The sequence below is a fragment of the Pelodiscus sinensis genome, chromosome 6 (assembly GCF_049634645.1).
Source record: "Pelodiscus sinensis isolate JC-2024 chromosome 6, ASM4963464v1, whole genome shotgun sequence".
NCBI classification, from domain to species: domain Eukaryota; kingdom Metazoa; phylum Chordata; order Testudines; family Trionychidae; genus Pelodiscus; species Pelodiscus sinensis.
The window spans coordinates 5,501,268-5,516,650 of record NC_134716.1 but is presented as its reverse complement, the minus strand read 5'-3'; the positions used below and the strand labels follow the sequence as shown (position 1 = coordinate 5,516,650).

The window sequence follows — 15,383 nt, the reverse complement described above, 5'->3', positions numbered from 1 at the left end:
TGTTACTCCTCCTGCAATGAGGAGTAACGGTAGTCCGAATTAGGGGCTTTAGTTCGAACTACCTAGCCCGTGCCGCGTGTAGCCGCTGGCAGGGAGTCTGAACTACCGGGCATTTAAAAATGGTGGCGCCTGGGAACGTGCAAATAAAGCCCGGGATATTTTAATCCCGGGCTTGATTTGCAAGTTCGAATGACTACATTAGCCACCCTAGTTCAAACTAGGGTGGCTAGTGTAGACATACCCTCAGTGTGCAGTATAGTGGAAGAATTATTTCTCATGTCCTGCTTACAATACTCCTGCTTACAACTATTACAACATTCTCTTTGTATCCCTTTGCTTCCTTGATCAATTTTCTACAATTCATAGGTTTTTTTAATTTAGACTTTAATGGGTCCAGAACTTCACCCACTATTTATGTGCATCCATGGGTGGCTCTCTCACTAAATAATGAAAAGAGGTGTAGAATCACACGAAAGATTGTGATAGCACTGGCTCATTGCATTTTACATCTACCTTAAGGCATTTTTATACAGTCATTGTTCTCGAATGGTCTTAGTGTGTAAGTGCCTGTACTCACTTTAATAATCTTTCTATTGCATTGGCACTTGTAAATGCACTGTTTGGCACTGGTAATTTCATCTGGAGTTGCTGAGTTTCTTCTTCATTTACTTCTCTTTGCTCCTGGTATCAGCAGTGGATCAGAGCAAAATCCCCTAAATAACATACCAATAAGCAAAGTTTGAGAGTCCCTTCCATGGACTGACTATTTTTGAAAAGAATACCTTCACTGTGCATTTAACTACATAGTTAATAAAGAAAGCTAAATAAAGGTTTGCTTCTTAATATTTATCAGTGGATCTGTGTTATTTATGTTATAATCCATTAGGTAAGCAATTGTTATTTCAGTAACTCTTCAGAATGTCATCGGTTATCTGCAGAATTAAAAAAGAAACGCTTAATGTGCCCCCTCTAATTGCAGGCTCTTTGTCACTTCCACATCAAAATCCTCAGAATGATTTTTCCACATTTTAATCTACCCCAATTTCCGACCTTTGTTTCCTGCCATTCACTGTTGTGAGAATCGGTATGTTAATGGTGTCCCCCGGCTTATGAAATGGTGTCAGTGGGAACCAGTATATTTTTGTGTCTATGCAATTTGATTATGAAATTCTATTATTTGTATTATGGGAGCATTTAGTGGTCCCATCTGAGATCAGGCTACATCGTGCTAGTCACTGTACAGCACAGCTACATAATAAGAGACTGTTCCTATCCTGAAACAGTCCCTACTGTATACATAGATGGCTAGCTAAAGGATGGGAGGAAAGGAAATCTGTTTATCCCATTTCACAGATGGGGAACTGAGGCACAGATATTTGCCCTAAGGTTGCACAAGGTTTTTTTTTTTTTTTTTGCAGAACCAAGAACGGAATACCGAACCCCTGAATCTCATTCTAGTGCCTTATCCACTTGAGATGGCCCATCTTGTCTTATTATTTGAAGTAAAGATAAACATCTTGCCAGAGCATTTTCATTGTTCTGAAGTTCTGATAGAACATCACGGACAGCTGTTCAGCATGCTAAAATACCGTTGCTAAGGGCGACAGACAGATCTAGATGCAACAACAGCTTGCATTTTATGTTTAATCCTTATACAGTGGCATACGTGTACATACAGTGGAAGATAAGAAGATGGACCTAGACACTTCAAAGAAGGCAAGATCTCACATGTGACAGCTGGGAGTGGATGTCATCACATGAATTAGGCTCCTTGTGTCCATTTTCACAGGTCAGCATTTAAATCACATTCTCTGAAACTGCCAAGGGAAATAACCAGGCATCTGAAAGGAAGCAAATCGGATCTTGGCATATTCCGGTAGGTACTCTTCACATTGTGAAGGCATAAAGGCGTTCTTCGGCTTCCCCGGCAGTCAGTGACAACTCCTGTCGACTTCGGCGAGAGAAGCAGCAGGTGTCTGGGAGCGCACACAGACATAACATATGGATCACAAATGAGAAAATGATTGCTACATCTGTCTGTCTCCTACCAGGCCAAATCTTGAGTGTCTTCTTACCCAGGGAAAGCTCTCAATGAAAGTGACAAGATTCTCTTGAAGCCAGTGAGAGGTTTACCTATATATGGACTGAATGAAAACTGATCATAGGCTTCAGAAAGTGGCCCTAGGCTTAAACTGCTTTCTCCCTCTTTGGATCACATATTTGGCTCTGAGCACAGAAACGTACATGCAGGTAACTGATGGAGGAGCAAGAGCATTCATTGCTGGAGTGGGGGGTGTTATCACCATGCACTCAGAGCCACATACTACAGATGAGAATAAGGCCAGGTCTATACTAACGAGGAAGGTTGAATCCAAATATGCATCTCCAGCTACATTAATTACGCAGCTGGAATCGATGTGTGCTGTTTTGTATTTCCCCTCTGTCCCCGCAGTGGGAGGCCGATGGGAGAATAAAAAACAAACTAACAAACAAAAAAAACCCAAGAACCGAAAAGCAAACTCTGATATCGCATGCTCAACTCAGTGGCCTAATTCCAACAGTTCATGAACAATCCTTGGGGCCAAAAAATCTTTGTTACTGACAGCAAACAAAATGTAACATCATGATCTGCTTATAGGCTAACAGAAAGAAAGACCGAATTCCACTAATACATACCGAGTACCTGAACTAGTTTTAGTGGTATGCCTAACTGCCAGTCTGTTGCATCTACTACAGAAAGACTTTGTGATGAATAAACTAACCATTTTAACCAAAGAAGGAAACGCGGAACAGGTCAGTCCAGCATAGCTCTAAATTAGTGTTTCTTGAACTGTGTTCCGCGGCACAACGAGCAGTCGGAGGTATGCCGCAGAGATCAACAGAATTCAAAATGACCATCCTTAAAGGGGCTGGCGACCTTTTTTTGCTCAATGACTCCCCATCACCCCTTTTTTTTGGTTCAACAAAAAATCTTTGGTGTTCCCTGTAAAAAAAATTATTGTTTGGTGTTCTTCGGTCTTAAAAAGTTTAAGAAACACTGCTCTAAATGGTGACACACAGAAAAATGAACTTCTACTTCCTGGCTGAAGCCTATTTCCACCTGCCTCCACTTCTCATACTGATTGTACAATAGGGCAGTTACCTGTGCTGACATTTAACACCTTTATGTCCATGGGACATAGAATCATAGAATACTAGGACTGGAAGGGACCTCGAGAAGTCATCAAGTCCAGTCCTCTGCCCTCATGGCAGAACCAAACACTGTCTAGACCATCTCTGATAGACATTTATCTAACCTACTCTTAAATATCTCCAGAGAGGGGGATTCCACAACCTCCCTGGGCAATTTATTCCAGTGTTTGACTACCCTGACAGTTAGGAACTTTTTCCTAATGTCCAGCCTAAACCTCCCTTGCTGCAGTTTAAGCCCATTGCTTCTTGTTCTATCCTCAGAAGTCAAGATACCTTTTTAGATACCTGAAAACGGTGATCACGTCCCCCCTCAATCTTTTCTTTTCTAAACTAAACAAACCCAATTCTTTCAGCCTTCCTTCATAGGTCATGTTCTCTAGACTTTTAATCATTCTTGTTGCTCTTCTCCGGATCCTCTCCAATTTCTCTACATCTTTCTTGAAATGCGGTGCCCAGAACTGGACACAATACTCCAACTGAGGCCTAACCAGCGCAGAGTAGAGCAGAAGAATGACTTCTCGTGTCTTGCTCACAACATACCTGTGAATGCATCCCAGAATCATGTTTGCTTTTTTTGCAAGAGCATCATACTGCTGACTCATATTCAGCTTGTGGTCCACTATAACTCCTCGATCCCCTTCTGCTGTACTCCTTCCTAGACAGTCGCTTCCCATTCTGTATGTGTGAAACTGATTGTTCCTTTCTAAGTGGAGTACTTTGCATTTGTTTTTATTAAACTTCATCCTGTTTACCTCAGACCATTTCTCCAATTTGTCCAGATTGTTTTGAATTATGACCCTATCCTCCAGAGCAGTCACAACCCCTCCCAGCTTGGTATCACCTGCAAACTTAATAAGCGTATTTTCAATGCCAATATCTAAATCGTTGATGAAGATATTGAACAGAGCTGGTCCCAAAACAGACCTCTGCGGAACCCCACTTGTTATACCTTTCCAGCAGGATTGTGGACCACTAATAACTACTCTTTGAGTACGGTTATCCAGCCAGTTATGCACCCACCTAAGTTGTATTTGCCTAGTGTATTGATAAGAATATCATGCAAGACCATATCAAATGCCTTACTAAAGTCTAGGTATACCATGTCCACAACTTCTCCCTTATCCACAAGACCCCAATGGCATACTCTTCCTCAGCAAATGGATGGAACACACCTTCTCATACCAAATTCCATCTTGAGGCAGAGAAACAAATTTAAGACTATTTGAAAACTGGGTCCAAACACTTGCACCTCCTTGACTATGTTGCCCCATCTAAGTTGTATTTGCCTAGTTTATTGATAAGAATAGCATGTGAGACTGTATCAAACGCCTTACTAAAGTCTAGGTATACCACATTCACTGCTTTTCCCTCATCCACAAGACTCATTATCCTATCAAAGAAAGCTATCAGATTGGTTTGATATGATTTGTTCTTTACAAATCCATGCTGGCTGTTCCCTATCACCTTGCCACCTTCCAAGTGTTTACAGATGATTTCCTTAATTACTTGCTCCATTATCTTCTCTGGCTCAGAAGTTAAACTAACTGGTCTCTAGTTTCTTTGGGTTGTTCTTATTTCCCTTTTTATAAATGGGCACTATATTTGCCCTTTTCCAGTCTTCTGGAATCTCTCGTCTCCCATGATTTTCCAAAGATGATAGCTAGACAAACACACATAAATGAGGAACACAGATTGAGAGTGTACAGATTGTGAAATGTGCAAAATCACTCTTGGTGATGCCAGAACCCCAAAATAGCCACACACGTAGAGTGGTGCAAACCGGAACATCAGGTGCCTACCCTTTTGGTGCACGCCAATGAGTTTTTGAGTAAAAATATCCATTCTAATGGCCGGCACATAAAGACTTTGAAGACATAATGCAGACACATTTTCCATAAGTAATTTACATGGCCATTTTAGATCATTTGGCCTTTGGTCTTGAAACTGACGAGTGAAAGTTTAGTTAGCCGTCCTGAAACCATAACCCTATTGAGAGTGGCAGCGCCTTTCAGGAATTGCCACTAGAGGCTTGATGCGTTAATGAAACTTTTCAAAAAAGGAGGTATGGAAAACCAAATGTTCCCTGCATCGTTTGAGCTCAGAGTGTATCAGAGCTGCTGCTTATGCTGAATTAAAATCCCTGAGCCAAGCACAGAGCCCCAAGAATGTCAAGTAGCTGCCTCCCTCAACCTGTTTCTCAAACAATGCTGATACCCAGACAGTGCACAACCCTGAGCTTGGATCCACTGCCCCCTTAATGTTTTGCCAACTAGGAACGTTGTTCACAAAGAAACAAAGCGCAATTCAATTGCCTCAGTAAAGCTAGCCCCTCCCTAAATGCATGGGGTGCTCCCTCTCTGTTAACAGAGCTGCCTGCCTTCTTGCAGTTTGTTTTCCTTGTAGAGCGGGTATTTTGTTTTGCAGCTTTGAGAGTGGGGGTGGGTGGGGGGGGGGGGTTGAAGTAGGAATTTACATAAGCTGATTAAAAGGGGATTATCCAATGGCTGCTAAACAGCCTTAGTGTGCTTGAGCTAAAAACCTTACTATTCATTGCTCTCACCACCCTGCAGAGAGATTGCACCTGCAGCACTGGCCCACTCTTTACAGGGATCTTCAAGGTGGGGAGGAAAGGGATTTTCGAGACCCGCTGCTTCATGTGTACGTAGCCTTTAATTGAACTGTCTGGATTAGTCTTAAGGAAGCGAAAATGAAAGCGGAGCCAGTTAGCGTTATCAGGAAGGGTCATCAGTTTCTGAAAAGGGCCAACTTGCATCGCTCCTCGTTGGTTTCCATTTGGGTGATTTATAATACAGTTTGAACCTCTCTAGTCCAGAGCCCTTGGGACCTGACTGGTGCCCAACCAGAGAGTTTGCCAGACCACAGGAGAGCAATACCGTCTAGCAGCTTTGCCAACACTTCCACTGCTTACTGGGCTGTTAGAAGACATTTAAGGGTAAATTAGAGCTAAATATCAGCACAGAACTCTGAGAGCAAGGACTGGGGGCTGTAAACCAACTTTATGGGACCACAAGAAACATGGCCACACACACAATAAGTGGACATCCTGGCCACGGTTGTTGCCGGACCAGAGAAGTTCATTGTGTATTGGATTAGCCCACAAGATCTGCCCAGACGATCACTGAGATGGAGATGCACTACATGTGCAAGAACTAGTGCCCATCAATCTTCCCCCAGTTTGTAAATGGCCAATGTGGAAAGAGGGTGGAGTAAGCCATTTAATAGCTATCTCAACCCTGAACCCAACTGTCCAGGTACAGATCTGTACATCAAATTAATGCCAGCATCCTGGGGTGGAGGCCATGCCAACCTAGTCCATGCAGAAAGGGCAGAGGAGAATATCAGTGGAGGCAGAGGTGCATGATCCCAGATCCATACCACCCCTCGCTGGAAACATGTTTCTGCAGATGTGAAGTTTCTTCGCTCCTGGCCACATAACCCACAGCCTTGGGAACAGCCAGCATGTAGCCACAAGGGAAGACAATGGAATATTGAGGAACAAAATGCCTAGCAACACAAAGATGAAGCATCCCACTCTCTCTCACTTCACCTTATACATAGCGGCACCAGGCCACAGCTGAGCTCAGCAGTGGGGTGAAGAGCAGCTAGCAGAAGCTGACTCTAGAGATGCCGGAGGCCATGCAAGTGGGTAGAAGGAAACACTGTGAATGATCCACCTTTTATGTAGTGTCACCATATACTGAGAACGTGTGCCCTCAGGTTGTTAATGCTTTTATACTACTCCCACTCCAGTGGGACCCCTCACTGTTTCTGGAGACAAAAACCCACCACGATGAAAAATGCCCTTTTCCAAAGGTACGTCAGGCCAGCGTTTTAGATCATGTTGTCTTTCTCTGCACCTGGTGATGTCACTGCCACCCTTAAAAAAGCCGCACTTGGTTCACAACACGGCATCTTGTCTTCTCACTGTCACAGACTGCTTAGCCCTTCAGGCATTCTACATCAAATACCTTGTCATAGTCAAGTCTTTGGTCCCCATCTTCAAAGCCATCCACGGGATTGGCTCCTGTTTGCCAGAGGATCATCTCACCATCTTGCAGGCTCTTAACCTGCCCTAAGAAACGATCCACTACAACAACGCAACTGTCAACCTCAAGAGTGAAACTCGAACACACCCGAGGCACAGCACTTTCAGTGGCATGGCCCATGACTCTGGAACTTGCTCCCAGAAAAGGTCAAGATGGCCACAAACCAGTTGGCAAAAACAGAAATTCCATGATGAAAAGAGAACAAATTGATGAAAACACTGCACCTATAGCAGTGTTTCTTAAACTGTGTTCCGCGGAAAACAGAATTCAAATTGCCGCCCTTAAAAGAGCAGGTGACCTTTTTTTTTTTTTTGGCTTAACAAAAAATCCTTGGTCTTCCCCATGAAAACAAAATTATTATTTGGTGTTCCTCTGTTTTAAAAAGTTTAAGAAACACTGGCCTACAGTCTCCTGCCAATGCCCAGGAGGAAAAAAAATAACCCACATAGGTCACACTGCTGAAGAGGTGCAAGAGCAATAAGAGAAATATAAGAACCATGCTGTAAAGAAGAGCACATACAGCACAGGATGGTAAATGCTAAAGCAAGATCACGGGACATTAGGGAAAAAGGCAAACAGCAACACTATACCCACGAGTAACGTTACAGAGAGGGATACTACAAGGACAAAAATATTCTTAATTGGATGGTTCGAAATAGTTAGGATTGAATGTCATCTCATGAATTACTACTGTTTGCGAGATGGGAGAGGCCGCCAATCCCCTCCCCATTTGACCGTGCTACCTGTCACAGAATAAGGTGCTAGAACGCCTGCGTGGCTGGCTTCTCACCATGTCCCTGGGACAAAGAACATTTTCAATGAGAACAATCCTGCTTCCGAACTACAGACACACAACAGCAGCATCTATGGTCTCTCATCCCATGTCCCCACAGACAGACCCTATGGCACGTTATCGGAACTTTGCAGCGGGACATTAAAAATTCCTCTCTGCCACCATCACTCTTCCTTCCTGCTTCTGTGCCCTTTCTTTATCTGCCATCCATGCCCCAGGCACACAACGCCGACCTCCCTGGCAAAATAAAATGGGCGAGACAGGACAAGCTTCACTTGACCAGCAGGTAGGGTTCTCACCATAAATCTCATCCCTCTCCCACAGTCCTGCAAACAGCCGTGGTAGCTTGCTCCAGCCCACAGCAGAGCTGGAGAGCAACCGTCATGCCAAGGAAACGCGCTCAACCTCAGGGCCACAGCGGACAAGCTCAGATAGACGTAAGTGACTAGAGCGGTGGAGTATGGTGTTGCAAGAGCCCGGGTGGGGAGGGGACAGGAACGGATGTTGCTCCTGTAACTAACCTGATGTAAAGCTTGTTTCTTTTATCAAAAAAGACACCCCGTAGGCAGCCCCCTCCCTTCTCGTCCGCTCCATTTGTTTGCACTGCTGAACAACTGCTCCGCCATGAAGGACAGTTCAGCTCTGAAGCCCTTATGTTATTTATGGGTTTGGAAATCAGACACATTTGGTTCCTCGCCAGTCAACGGCACTGATTGGAAGGTAGGAGGGGAGGGCGGGTGCTTGGCTCTCCACTCCCTATTCATTGTGAAAAGGGGATCACTCCAGCTAACTGGCCTGTGGAGATAAGGATTTCAGACAATCTGCATTAGCCTGATAAGGGCCATTTGTATTGCAGAAAGATTATTTGTTAAGCACCTCAGTAAAATAAAAAACAGTCAAAGGGCTTATCACAGTAACTCATTTTCCACTCCCCAGGCATGCCCATTCCCACCAATTTTTCGATAAATAAAGCCTCCTGCTTGTGTCCCAACTCTCTAGGGAGGGTTCATGGATTGGGAGCCTGGTGCTGAGGGGGAGAATATCCTGGAACCACCAGTCACTGTCACTCTCTCCTTGTTTCTTACTGCTGGGATTCAAATGCTCCGGAAGGGTAGAATCACGCTACGCTTGTTTAAAAACTCAGAAAGGGGGAGTCCCCACCATGTCACCCTCACCGCCCCAGCTGGCACCAGCTGCGGGGCTGGCCTGCAGTGAGCTGTTTCTCTCTATCACTTCGCCGCCAAAAAGCAAACCCCATCTCTGAGACGCAGGGATTTCTGAGCCCCAGGCAGCCCTTCCCTTTCCTCTTCACACCAAGCCAGGCAGGTGTTGGCAAGAGGCGACAGCCATATTCTCCTTCCCAGACACTTCCCCCAACCCAATCCCAATCAGGAATAGGAGAGGCCTCCTTGTTCTCTTGATTGCTCTTTCCTTCTATCACATTCCAGTGTTGTGCAGCATTCTTTACTCCCAACCCCCTCCTCACCACAAACCGCACTGACAGCACTAGAAAGGCAGCCCCCCTCCCCCAGGCATTCGATGGACTTTAGACCAGTCCCATAGATGCCTCCTTCAATGACATCAGACAACCATAGTGGGGCCAGCACCCTGATTCTGAGGCAACAGCCTTGCCAGGCAAAAACACTCGCCCCTTGTCTTGTTCCTCCCCAGTGAAGTGAACGCCTCACTTCTCCTGAAGACTGCATGGCCAGAGTAGCATTGGGAGCTCCATAGCTCCTGATGGAAGCGCCTTCTAGGGAGGGCTACACACTGGAACAACCAGACCTGTGCATCGCGGCAGAAGACTCACTCTCAGCATAACAGAAAGTTTTCTAATCGGGGCCTAAGCAGTCCCATTGCAATAAGCAGGACCAACCACAAAAGTCAGGCATTGCTCACCAGAAGGGTGGCCAAACTGTTCAGTTAGGGGAGTTTCCAAGTGTGTTAATTAAACTAATAATAAACACCGGTACTAATGGCAGCTACCGGTCAACTCTGGCTCGGCACATTGCCTGAAGAAAATGCACATGTAAAGAGAATAAAGGCCAGTCTACTCTCTCTCACTACTGGCTCAGTACGCGGTCATAGGAGGTTTGCTAAACACACAGGCACAAATTTATGACAGACTTCAGATAAGTGATACCACGGATAAGCTTGTCTCCCAGCCTCCTGCAGGATTAAAACTATTTCTAGAACATTTCCTTTAGGGTAGAAGGGGACTAACCACAGCTTACAGAAGAGTAATTGAGTTTCCAAGAGATACCCTTACACACCTGCTTGTGAACACGGAAAGCATAGGACATCATCCAAAACAAACCCACTTAAGGAAGATGAGCTTTCTCTTCTAAATCAACTGTGGACACGATACATCGCACCTGACTGTAAATCATGAGCTATGAGCTCTGTCCAGATTCTAGCAGAAAGGCAGCTATGTAATAAAAGTCAACATTTGTCATCAAACTTTCAAGTTCATCTCAATTTTTCCAACCAGATCTATTTCAAAATCACCTATGGACATCCGACAAATGTAACTTTATCCTCGTCATAGGACTAGTGAATTTTGCTGCAAGACGACCCAAATAGATCAGAAAGAACAAGTAGTAAAATTTCTCTCTCCAGTTCACAGCTTCCCCTTCTGTTTTAATTGTAGTTAAACTTTGGTATCAAACACTGTCACTGTGTTCTGCCAGTAGGAGTACTTTTGTCTTCTACATCAGAGTACCCCAAAGCACTTTATGAACAGTAAATGAACCCTCCCAAAACACACACAAATCATATTAGTCTTGTTTTACAAGTGGGTAAACTGAGGCCCAGGCAAGTTGTGTGACTTGACCAAGATCACATTATGGACCAGCCACAGGGAGGACTAAACCAAGAGATTAGATTCCTACCCAGCCATTCTCTCCAGGCTCCTCCTCTCGCTCTTTCCTAGGTTTATAAATCACACAACAATCAATTTCTCTCTCTCTCTCACACACACACACACACACACACACACACACACACACACACACACACACACACACGAGCTAAATTATTTACCTGTTTTGAATAGCTATGCCGTAGTCTCAGGTTTTTGAGCAGAATTCTGTGCCCAAGCATGGATTCATGGGCTGCACAATAAATAGACCCCAGTGAATATGGGTATGTCTACACTACCACCCTAGTTCGAACTAGGGTGGTAATGTAGGCAACCGGAGTTGCAAATGAAGCCCGGGATTTGAATTTCCCGGGCTTCATTTGCATCTCGCCGGGCACTGCCATTTTTAAATGTCCGCTAGTGCGGACTCCGTGCCGCGCGGCTACACGCAGCACGGACTAGGTAGTTCGGACTAGGCTTCCTATTCCAAACTACCGTTACTCCTCGGTTCACTTGAAAGTAGGAATAAAAGATCCTCCGGAAAAGGGCTTATTTTCCGGAGAATCATGTCTAGACTGGCGCTTTTCTCCGGCTTATCCCCAAGCTGGAAAAAAGCGGCAGCCATGTAAATGCAAATGCAGCGGGGGATATTTAAATACCCCCGCGGATTTTGCTATTCCAATGTGTCTAATCTGCATCCCTTTTCCGGAAAAGGGGTGCAGTGTAGACACAGCCTATATGTATAAGACTGAGTGTCCAAAACACAAAAACATGACTTGAAACTTTGTTCTTACTCTTAGCTCTGGTCTAACACACAGATTTGGACTGGTCTGGTAAGAATGGGTTGGTTTTTTTTTAAACCAGTATAGTCATCCTGATACAGCCCTAAGCGCAGATGTAGTAATACCAGCTTAAAGTTGCTAATTCCCTTTCCCATATGGGAACAGCTATACCACTATACCTGCATTCTGCTACTTTAACTAGACAGGCTTAGTTAAAGGAGTACAATACAATTGTGTGTAGACAAGCCCTTAAGCTTTCGGCATGTTTCCTCTATGGCAGAGGCTGACAAGGATGTAGAAAAATAATTGTCATGGCACCCATGTTTATAAATAAAGAAAAAACAGATTCCCCAGGAGACCAGGCACCATATGTCTGATCCGGCATGGAGCCGAGCCGAGACCCACCCGCACATAATGGCTTCCCGAAATAAACATTCCGGCTAGCTCTCGTCTCTAGCGGCTGGCACCTTTTTAATCGGCTCCGTGTTTGCTCAGGACTCCCTCTTTCAGGGCAGCTGGGCAGGTTGTTACTAACGGGCGACCAAGCCTGAATGCTGACAATGGAGGGTGATTATAACCCGGCCGAAGAGCAAACATGCAGACTTTTCATCCAGAGATGCTGTTGCTGCTGGGCCAGAGGCGAATATATGGATCCTGACACAGAGAGTGATAAGTGGGGTGTAATGTCACTTCAAGAGGAGAGGCTACAAAAGCCAAACAGCATTTCTAGGACACTATAGCTACGCTGAAGAGTCTTGACTTTCCTGACTGGAGGTGACTGGCTTTTTAAAAGGCCAAAAGCAGCTTTAATGAGCTGTGTGGGAAAGGGGCTGTTCAGTTTATTTTTGTAGCAACAGCCGTGCTCATGGCTGAGTCAGGGAGAAGGGAAGAGAGTCGGGCACTGGGGACAGCTTCAGACTTTTAGTATTCCAGATAGTATCAAACAGGCTTAAGGACCTTACGCAAAGTCCATGGAAGACAATGGAAGACTCCCATTGGCTCCATCTGCAATGCACTTACTCTTAGCTGGCAAGTGTGTGCTTTGCTCTGATGCAGTTTCACTGGAGTACCTAGAAGTCATTCCTTATACTTCATGTACTCCCAGTGTTATTTACTCCTATTTGTCGGGCACCCTTCAGATTTCTCCATAACTGTTGCTGGAGACTAAGGGTACGTCTAGACTACATGGCTCCGTTGACGGAGCCATGTAGATTTGTTGTTTTGGAAAAGGGAAATGAAGCCGCGATTTAAATGATCGCGGCTTCATTTACATTTACATGGCTGCCGCGCTGAGCCGACAAACAGCTGATCAGCTGTTTGTCGGCTCGCGCGCTAGTCTGAACGTTTCCCCTGTCGACATCAAAGCCCTTTGTCGGCAGCCCCGGTAAACCTTATCCCATGAGGAATAACGGGGCTGCCGATAAAGGGCTTTGATGTCGACAGGGGGAACGTCCAGACTAGCGCGCGAGCCGACAAACAGCTGATCAGCTGTTTGTCTGCTCAGCGCGGCAGCCATGTAAATGTAAATGAAGCCGCGATCATTTAAATCGCGGCTTCATTTGCCTTTGCCTATGTGTCTAATCTACATGCCTCTGCCGACAGAGGCATGTAGTCTAGAGACAGCCTAAGTGTGAATATACTGAAACCAGAATGATCAGTCTAAGAGTGTGAGCTCAGCATAGCTTAACAGCGAATCCTGACCAGCTAACACCATGTATGGGTTTGGAGTGGAAATCTTCTCTTTTAGCCCAGTACCTGGATCCCCATGATCTCTGGTTCTCTTCTAAACACATTTCAGCAAGATGCAATATTGGCGTTTGCAGCTTGTGGCTTTCATTGCTTCCATTTTAAATCCTGATTTGATTTTGTGGGATGAATTTCTAACACAAGAAGCAGACAGTTGTGCTTCCATCAGGGCCATGGCCCTCAAAGTGAGGCGAGCATAGCATCTAGATTAGAGACGGCTGAAATCTGGAGAACCTGAATGCGCAGCTACTCCTGCCTTCTTAATTATGCAAATTGTGACAGCATTTTTTTAAACCTTAGATCAAGTTTCTCAAATAGGTTTTGACATTATCAGCTATTTAGATTACTGCGACACCTGGAGCCCACATCTGTGATCAGGGCTCCATTGTGCTAATCATCATACAAAAACACGATTGGGGATAATCCCTGCCTCGAAAAGTTTCCAGTATTAGTAGATGAGAGAAAGAGGGTGGGAGGGGAAACTGAGTAACAGGGTAGGTAAGAGACTTGCTCAAACTTACACTGCAGTGTCAGGGACAGAAAAGAATGGTTAATTAGCCCATAATAACTATGATCTTGAGACACAGATTGCAGTCTTGGTGGGCCAAGGCCCCATGTGTGTGACATTGGTTGGTTTTGGCCAGCCTGCCAGAGAGCCTCATATTCAGCCCTTTATGACCTCGTGGGAGTAAGCCATATCATCCCTCAGTTCCATCACTGCCAGTACAGACTCCCATAGGAAGACACCATAGTGATCAGGAAGAAGAGCGATAATCTCCACAGACAATGCATCTCAAAGGACCACACTTACTGAAAGGTAAACAATTGGCAGTAGGAATCCCACTTTGTTGATCTCTCTGAAGCGATTTGCCTGATTCCTAACCCTATCAGCAAGGGCCATGAACACTCGAGGTGTGTTCCCCAATGATTCTGTTGAGGTACAGTAGTATGACTTGGCCCTTACTGCACCGAGTGTGTGATGTGTTGCTTTCTCTAGGGTTGAGTGAGGCTTGGAGAAGAAAACGGGAAAATTGATCAATTGGTTCACAAGGAATGCTTGAACAATGCCGGGCAGGAACTTGGGATGAGTGATCCTGTCCTAATAAAACACTGCATCCTGTCAACTCATGAGGTCCTGAATCTTGCTTATCTTTGAGCTGACATAATGCCAACTAGAAAGGCACTCTGCATTGATACAAGGAAACAAGCTGTTAAGGGCTAAAAGAGGGGGAATGGACCAAGCTCATTAATACTACACTGAGGTCCCAATAGAAAGGGGGCTCTAGAATAGAAGGAAAAGAAAGAGCAGAGCCCTTAAGGAATCTAGGTACTGTAAGGTAAGAAAATGTGGTCCTGGATAGGAGGGTGATGTGTACATATTGTTGCTAAATGGACCACTATGGAGCCTCTTGTTCCACTCATCTGAAGAAGTGGGTTGTGCCCACGAAAGCTCATGATACTATCTACATTTTTGATAGTCTCTAAGGTGCTGCTGGACTTTTTGTTGTTGTTGAAGTTTTTCCAGTTACAGACTAACTCGGCTATGCCTCTGAAGCTTGTATTTATTTTTGTTAGCCTCTAAGGTGCTACCTGACCCACTCACTGTTTAAGTTTTTTTTACATTACAAACTAATATGACTACCGCTCTGAGACACTATGGAGATGACAGAAGTTCCAGATAATTTCAAGGTAAGTAGTGTGATACTGCGGAAATGTCTGTTGCCATGGGAGACAGCTGAGATGTCTCCATAGAAAATCTCTTCCACTTACCATTCTACATCAGTCTAGCTGAGGATTTCCTGCTTCGGTGTAGAATGATCTGAACTTCAGCTAGACAGCTCCTTTCAGATGTCAGCCAGCCAGGATCCAAGCTGTCAGGTATAATGGCGTTGGGTATACATGTGGGATCTGATTGCTGTTCTGTAAGACTACTTTGGGCAGAG

General features: G+C 44.9%; 1 protein-coding gene and 1 long non-coding RNA gene across 6 annotated transcripts in view; one reads left to right on the top strand and one right to left on the bottom strand.

Annotated features, from left to right (window-relative positions):
- TAL2 (TAL bHLH transcription factor 2) overlaps positions 1-15,383 on the bottom strand; it is a 36,946-nt gene that overhangs the window by 12,657 nt on the left and 8,906 nt on the right. The window contains exon 1 of one of the 2 annotated variants that reach the window (XM_075931362.1): positions 8,574-9,709. The exons of the other annotated variant lie outside the window; for it this stretch is intronic. The gene's annotated coding sequence lies outside the window, so the exon portion shown is untranslated. Of the gene's footprint in view, positions 1-8,573; positions 9,710-15,383 lie in introns of those variants that run through there. 2 annotated transcript variants of the gene reach the window in all.
- LOC142829791 (uncharacterized) overlaps positions 14,145-15,383 on the top strand; it is a 47,722-nt gene continuing 46,483 nt past the window's right edge. For all 4 annotated transcript variants that reach the window (XR_012904580.1, XR_012904578.1, XR_012904581.1 and 1 more), the window contains exon 1: positions 14,145-14,257. This is a non-coding gene — a long non-coding RNA (uncharacterized LOC142829791). The remainder of the gene's footprint in view (positions 14,258-15,383) is intronic.